Below are 8,070 nucleotides of genomic sequence, written 5' to 3'. Positions count from 1 at the left end.
ACATATCATACATGCATACTTATATATAACATAACTTTATGAAAAATAATAAATAAACTAAAGCAGGACTTGTAATTCTTTGCAGTATAAATTAATTTATGAAAAAACAAGATGACCACCTTCATATATATAAATATTTGCTTATGTTTATTTAATGATTATAATAATTTTCGTTCTATATAATGGCTATTTTGATTTGAATAATAGCCACTAAACAATAAAAATTATTCTTTCTGAAAGATATTATGACATTTATTTCTATGCATAATTAGCAGAAATTCTTGTCTGTTACTATTAACTACCCAAATCTTATAAACCGATAATACAAGCTTATGATATCAATGATAGTATCATAGAATGTATTTTCTTTACCTTGTGATTTTTTCTTTTATTTTATTGTATAAGGGCTGGCAATACTGTGCCAATTCTATAATTGCAGTTCATGAAAGTAGCCTTTTTACGATTTCTTAAAACCGATCATTTATTTGCTCAGTATAGAACTTCAGTGTGCTTTATAGTGGCAGGAAAAAAATTTTTTTTTTCCAGAATAACACTGAGTTGCATACAGGATGCTGGTTTTAGAAGATTTGCAGGAAATCAGTATAGGCCATCGCCATGTACACAGATTTCAATGGATTTAAGGGAATATGGATTAGGAATGGGAAAAGTACCACATCCATTGTATCGACTGTAAAAAAGTATTCTATAACTTGTGTTTGAGAAGCTATTGCTTTTTTAGAAACAGTGTTTAGAGTATGAAGGCTGCTATTTTGAAAAGAAAACCCATACCTGACAAAATGAACTTCAGTGATATCAGTCCACGAGCACAAGTTTTGTGAAATAGTATGTAACATGCAAAACAGAATAATAAGTTATTGTTTAGATTATAGTTAAAACTTCTGACTAATGGCAAACCAGTAATAATTGGATATTAGTACCCCTAATGCCAGTTTACATATGCATCAAATGTACTTTTTAAATCTAAATGGAAATCACTGGTTTTGATTAATTTTTCTGCCTCACCATATGTTTGAGTCAACTAGAAAATATAATCTATAATACATATAACAATTATATACACATCATATTTAGGATTTCTCATATCATGAAAACTAAATTTAATTTTTTTTGCTAATTTTTTAATTAACTGTAATAACATAATTCTGAATTCAATTCGATATTTCAAGTAGTTGCTGACGTACCTAATGTTAATCAATATTTCTGGATGTTAAATAATTTCTTGATAATTATATCAATAAATTATTTAACAACCAGAAATAAAATGTCAACAATATGTTGAAGTGACTAAAGGAACAAGAATCAGTATTAGTTGTATAAATTTACAGAACAAGTTCTGAAGGTTAAACAGAATCTACTTCAGCTGCAGGAGTAAAAATGATAAGGAAGAAGCAGTGCTCTGTTGATAAAAACAGATAAAAAAAAATTCAGAAAGCTCTGACTTAAAAAAGGAACAAACTACTGGCAACATATTGGCAAAACGTGAAATGGTAATTTCTTTAAAAGCTAAAGATAAAGATGGATTAAAATCAGGACCAAAGAATTGAAAAATTCTTATGTACGTGGAATGCCTGGAGAAATGTAAAATATGATTTTTTTTAACCAGTGCTGTTAGACAATAGAGGATTTATTCTTTTTTTTTTTTTCCTAACTATCATACTCCTTAAGTGTGAAATTTCAAGGTTCCATGAACCAAACTATCTAACAAAAACATATGTGATATAAATAAATTATAAATTAAACTAAAACTGATAAAAGAACATTGCTTTTTTAATTATGCTTAACGGTATGATACAGAAATTCTTAAATTTTGGCGCTAGTGGGAATTTTACACGTACAGGTTTGTACATATACACACATTTTTAAATAGATACACTACAAACTATAAAAGGTAAATGTGTTATATTACATTACAGAAATTTTTATCAAATTGTCTGTGGTTTGGTTGTTTTCTTTTTGGCTTGAAATTATAGTTTTTGAGTTACAACTGGAATATATGTAATTTTTTTTGGTATATTATTGGTTTTTTCCAATGATAATATTTGATTTCATGAAGTATTTAAAGTAAGTTAAATGAATCATTTTATTTCAGTCATTATTATTATAATTTTCAGTCTTTTCAATAGTTGCGAAAGGTTAATTGTAGGATTATTAAATATGCACAGTCACTGTTGCAATTGTGTAACTGCAGATGATTGTGGCTCACAATCCCCTAAGCATAATTAATAAAAGTCCTTTTTTATTAGTTTTGATTGGCTGTACAGATGAATTATATAACTGAATAAAATTTTTTACACAAATGCTAGATTACACATTACATAATTTTACGGCATAAAAGCAACATGTAAAAATTGTTGCTTTTTTTATCATTACTTCGCATTTGAGCTGAGACAACTTTAGAAGATAAAAGTATTGTTAAGTTTCTCTTTCCTTCTGATTACTAACTATTTTGGGGCTGAAAAAAATATTTTTTCAACTTAATTAAAATCTAAGTGATTTTTCAGGATATCTGATGATTCTTTTCATGTTTACCAATTAATTATTTTAGATTTCTAATAATTTTTTCTCCCTTTTCCCCTCCAAATATCTATTATCTATGTGGATATTAATGCTATAAGATCTTTCATAAGAAGTATCTGTAGTATTTTGAAAGTTACTCTAGTGTTAAATTTTTATTGTAAAGGCGATGGGGGGGGGAATAGGTGCTTAACGATGTAAATTTTATTTGGGTAATAAAAAAGTTCTAGAAGAAAAATTATTTTAGTTACATAATTTTTAGAGTTTGGTTTTTAAACTAAGAATCATTTTATGTTTGGCAATCGCATTAGGTAAAGGCTCACACATTTTCTAGAAGAGATAATATAAATTTGCAAATTTTTTAATCCTTGGGTAGCTATCAATTTTGTTTCCTTTCGGGACCCATTTTTTTTACTCAGCCAATTATTCATTCTTACTCAGCCAATTATTCATTCTGAAAGCTATTAAATTTGTTCTACTAACTGACTTCATGAAAAAAGCTTTCATTTTATAAGAATCTATCCCCAAATGTTTGAAGTTAATGGGAGCATGTGGGCAAAATACTAGTAATTCAAGGAAAATATTGTCACTATTGATAAAATTTTATCAAAACGTGAACAAGATCATAGGACATACAGCCCTAGTATAGCAACTTTAGATTTATCATTTTTTCATACTGAAAGGACTTTCAGGTAAAAAATGCCTGATATCAGATGAGGAGGCCAAAGAGTTTGCCTGACTGTAAAATGAAAAGAAGAAAGCTAGAATTTAAATAAAATTATTAGTTTTGAGGGCAACATCACAGACCTATCTTCAGGGGGGGGGGAACTGGCTCTTCATGTACAGCAGGACTTCTTAAACTTTTTTCAGTAGTGGGCCTTTTTTATTGTTAATATTTTTTTTCATGACCACATAAAATTTACTAAAATTTTACAGGATCCCACAAGCATTGCGCAAATCCGACACACGTGTGAGTGAAACTGCCAATTTTTTCACTTGTACTGTAATATACTATTGCAGTTCTAGGTCATTAACTCTAATTATTTTAAGACATAGAACAAAGTAAAAATGTTAAATAAGTAACAGACGAAATGACTGCGAAGCAAGTAAAATGAATGTTTATATTATGAAAAGAATGCATCAAAATGTTTTCGTTTTTTCTTTATCTGTATTGTCATATCATGTCATCTATTTTCAGATATATTGTGTAAAAATATTTGGTAATTGTCAAATTATTATAATAAGCTAAAGAAATATCAAAACTGCTCAAATTTCTGGCAACACCCTGCTGCAGGTCCCGTGATTCCCATGGGGGACGCAACCCACAGTTTAAGAAACTTTGATGTAGAGGAAACCTATGTCAGTCCAATCTGAAATCTGCATCAATCTGAAGTGTTTTTTTAAAAAGCTAATTTTACATATTTCTTTTTCAGACAGACAGTTAAACATTTTTAAGAAACTGGTGGTGATACCCCACCAAAATAGCCCAAGACTAAATAATCTTTATCTAAAATGGGTCAACAAAACAACCCAATTTCAAATTCTCAATAGTTATAAAAATATGCTTTAAGAAATATGCATACAATATATTAATAAATCGATATACAAAACTTACATATCAAGATAACGTGAAATGCAGTGAAGAAGTTATTATGTAAGATATTCACATAGTTTTCTACTAATCCAGACAGCAATTAAGTTGGACATATTGTATTCCAGGTGCTTATTAAGTTGCAAGAGGGGGAAGTACATGCCTATTTTCTGTCTATTTAGTAAAATCTTTTGAAACTTTACCACCATCCATAACCAAAAGACTGAATGTTGTCACCGCAGCTGCTTAGTCTAGAGAGAGACTGGCTGATTTGAACAAACCTGAAAGGCCTGATGTAAGCACAGTTGGCAAGTGTTGAAAGTCAGTCTTCTATGTTCAGGCTCTTTTTGATGCAGTTAGTGTTGTAGCTTCGTGTAGAGTTCCAAGGGGTAATATACTTTAAGGTTTCAATAAGCCATTAAAGCACAAAAGGTGATAAGTTGTTTTATATTATTTTAAGTCTCACTAGATGCAAAGAGTAGGTTTTACTTGAATTTTTACATTTTTGTATTTTATCTTGTGACCACAGTGAGTATTAATGAAAGGCAATAACTCGCTTTAATATGTAGAGGTAATTTTTAAGGGTAAACAGTTAGTTATCAATAATTAAATTAGGTAGTTTAATAACCTTAGTCATTATGGATTTACATGGCCACTATTAAATTTTATTTTTTAACAATATTTGTTAAAAAAGCCCTATTAAAATCACAATCTAATAACATTTTACAGTTTAAAATACATGTAATTTATGACATTGATTCTTAAACAATATTAGGATAATTACACATTAAAAGATACAAAACATTTATGTTTGTTGAGTGTTGTTGTTTTATATTTTGTAACAACAACACTCAACAAAATATTTATCCATCATTTTAATTTGAAGGCCTTCCCAGACATTTTGGCTAGTTTATATCGATTTCCTTCTCTTTAAGCATCTTTTCTTACAATTAAAGATTTGTCTCAACATGCAAACAAATGCTCTTGCTAGTTTCTGCGTGCTTTATCTCCTAACTTGTCAACCTCTCCACAATGTACTTATGAGGTTTTACTTGATTTGGTAAAAGTTTAACAGTCCAAAACTGATGACAGATGCGAAGCACGTTATCGCTATGTCTGAAAGTAACTACAATATTAGACAAAGGTTTAAATAAGCCTCTTATTTAAAAAGAACTTAAAACATAAAGGCATGTTCTGATGCTGACAAAATCAATTACAGCTCACGGTAATGTAATTAAACAAGAACAGTCAAATTCAAACTAAAAATGTGGATTAGTGGTCAAAGATTATACAATTTAATTTTAATTTAATCTGGCTCAGTAACTCTATCATATGAGGAAATAGAAATGGGAAATTATGGTAAAGGCTGAAATCATAAACAATGGAGTAATTTACATAATAATAACTGCACATATCTTTGAAGAATAATTTTCTTTATGTATTAATTTTGAAAATAAATATAATATCAGACAAAGTTTTAAATAAGCTTCTTATATTTAAAAAGAACTTAAAACATAAAGGCATGTTCTGATGCTAACAAAATCAGTTACAGCTCACGATGATGTAATTAAAGAATAACAGTCAAATTCAAACTAAAAATGTGGACTAGTGGTCAAAGATTATACAATTTAATTTAAATTTAATCTGACTCAATAGAAATGAGATATCATAGTAAAAGCTGAAATCATAAATAATTGGGTAATTTACATAATAATAATTGCACATATCTTTGAAGAATAATTTTCTTTATGTACTCAGTTTCTTTCTTCAACACATTTCCTTTTCATTTTAGAATTTAATTAAGGATTTCTGTTATTCTAAAAAACACTAAATGCATTTAGAATGTACAGAAAAAGTGTCTAATTTTATTCCTTTAGTAATATGAAATATATATGGTAAAGACCAGTTACAGAGCTGATGTGGCAGAATTTTTAGAATTTAGTTACAGACCAAACAACAAAATCTAGAAATGGCAAAATTTTTAGAATTTAGAGCAGGCATTGGAAGCAGGATTTAGAAAGGCGCTAGGCAGCAGAATTTAGGATCCACAGAGATTGCATCAAGTGGGAAAATGCCTAGTGCCAGCTATGTATGGTGCATTAAGACATATTAGATTAATCTTTTAAATTGTACGTTTTCAATTTTTTTATTAATAAAAAATCCCTTTCTATAATGCCTGCCCATGTAATAAGATTAGAAGCATTTTTGATATTTTCCATGCTTGTGTCTAGTGAAAAGTAGAGAAAATAAAAGGAAGATAAACATGTTAAGATTCTAGTATCAGAAGTAAAACATTAATATTATATTTTCATTGTTCTTCCAGATGTTCTCCAAAAAGTAAGAAATTCATTGCAAACTTTCTGTAAAATACATCCATTACATGTTGATACCATGGAGACATTTTTCATTTTGTCACATAGTTCTCGAATCTTCTAGAATCGTGGCTCTATAAATCTTGCCTTCAAATCCTTCTAAACTTTCCAAGCTGCAATGTCTAAATTCCTAAAGAAAAATTATCGCTATCAATTCTGTACCAGCAAAATGCCAGAAATATTTTGACAAAAAAGGAGGGAAAAAGTGTAAAATTAATTTTATAGAGAAAAACTGATGCATATTCTGAGAATTTTGAATATTTTGAGATAATTACATGAGATAATTACTCTTACTATGACAAAAAACTAAAAAGAAGACCTTTTTAATTAGTTACATAGCTAATTTTGCTTTTGCTAAGAGCTGTTTTGTAAATTATGGTTTACAGCATTACACCTTGTTTATTTTTCAGATTCAAAATATTGTGTAATAAGTTGCTAAAATGAAACTTTATAATATGACAGCAAAAAATAAAAATGTTTTATTTTAATGTTATTTTTTAAATATAATTTCAATATATTACCATTATTTTAATGAAATTTATCAATGTTACGATGTTTTAAAAAAAAACTGTAAAAAAATTCTCAGATCTCGGAATTAAACATTTTCTATAGAAACTGATCTTAAAATCACCAAAATGTTGATAAGTCACCAAATTTAGAACTGTTTATTAAAAGAATTCACATCCCTAAAAGCGAAAAGTTATTTATGGGCTCTTTATTAGAAAAAATGAATTTCGCTATGCTCAAGTTTTTCTTGCTTAGAACTTCGAGTATCCCATCCTTTATATTAAAAATAGAAACAAATTATAACAGATGAACCCATTCAAAAGATAACCATATATGTCAGTGGATCGCCAAAAATATTCCTCCAAAATGCTAATTCACACTCAAAATGGCAATCGTTAAAACAGACAGAAATTTCAGATAATTAAAATTAAGGATCTTCTGCTGATTTTGGCCAAAATTAAGGATTTTTAAGGACCAAAAATCGATTCCAAAAAATCTAAGGACTTTTAAAGACTCAAGAACCGTATGAAGCCTGTGAAAAGGACTACAGATTAAATGGTTGTATGAAAGAAATAGACTGAGACATACCTATCAATTATCTGGGCTAATGCTACAGAAGCAGATCAAAGATAGTTTAAAAAACATGTATAATTCAAATTATCAAACTACGCACGAAAATACATACAAAACAAAAAAATCTTGCAGATCAACCAAAATTATGCCTTCAACTATGCACATGCAGAATGAATTTTATACGGTAATTGTTGAAAGTAAACTTAAAGATGTAATTCAGCAGTTTTAGAGCACGCTTGCGCTTTTAGACTTGCGCATTTACTTTTTACACGCTCTCGCGCACAGCACTGAGTGTGCATACACGGGCACTGCCACACATGGATAATTCACAAAATGGATAATTGAGGGCAGATTGTATTCAATAATTATTTTTCAAATAATAACATGCTCTAAAAGTTACCTACTAAGTAGTTAAAATAAATTTTATTCATGAAATTGTATAACCTTTCTCTCTTCTTTTAGTTATTCATTTTCCATCAATCACTTTAATAT

Source organism: Stegodyphus dumicola, chromosome 11 (genome assembly GCF_044657685.1).
Source record: "Stegodyphus dumicola isolate Sdum_Otavi_A_Nest chromosome 11, ASM4465768v1".
NCBI lineage: Eukaryota > Metazoa > Arthropoda > Arachnida > Araneae > Eresidae > Stegodyphus > Stegodyphus dumicola.
Note: the sequence above shows the minus strand (reverse complement) of the source record.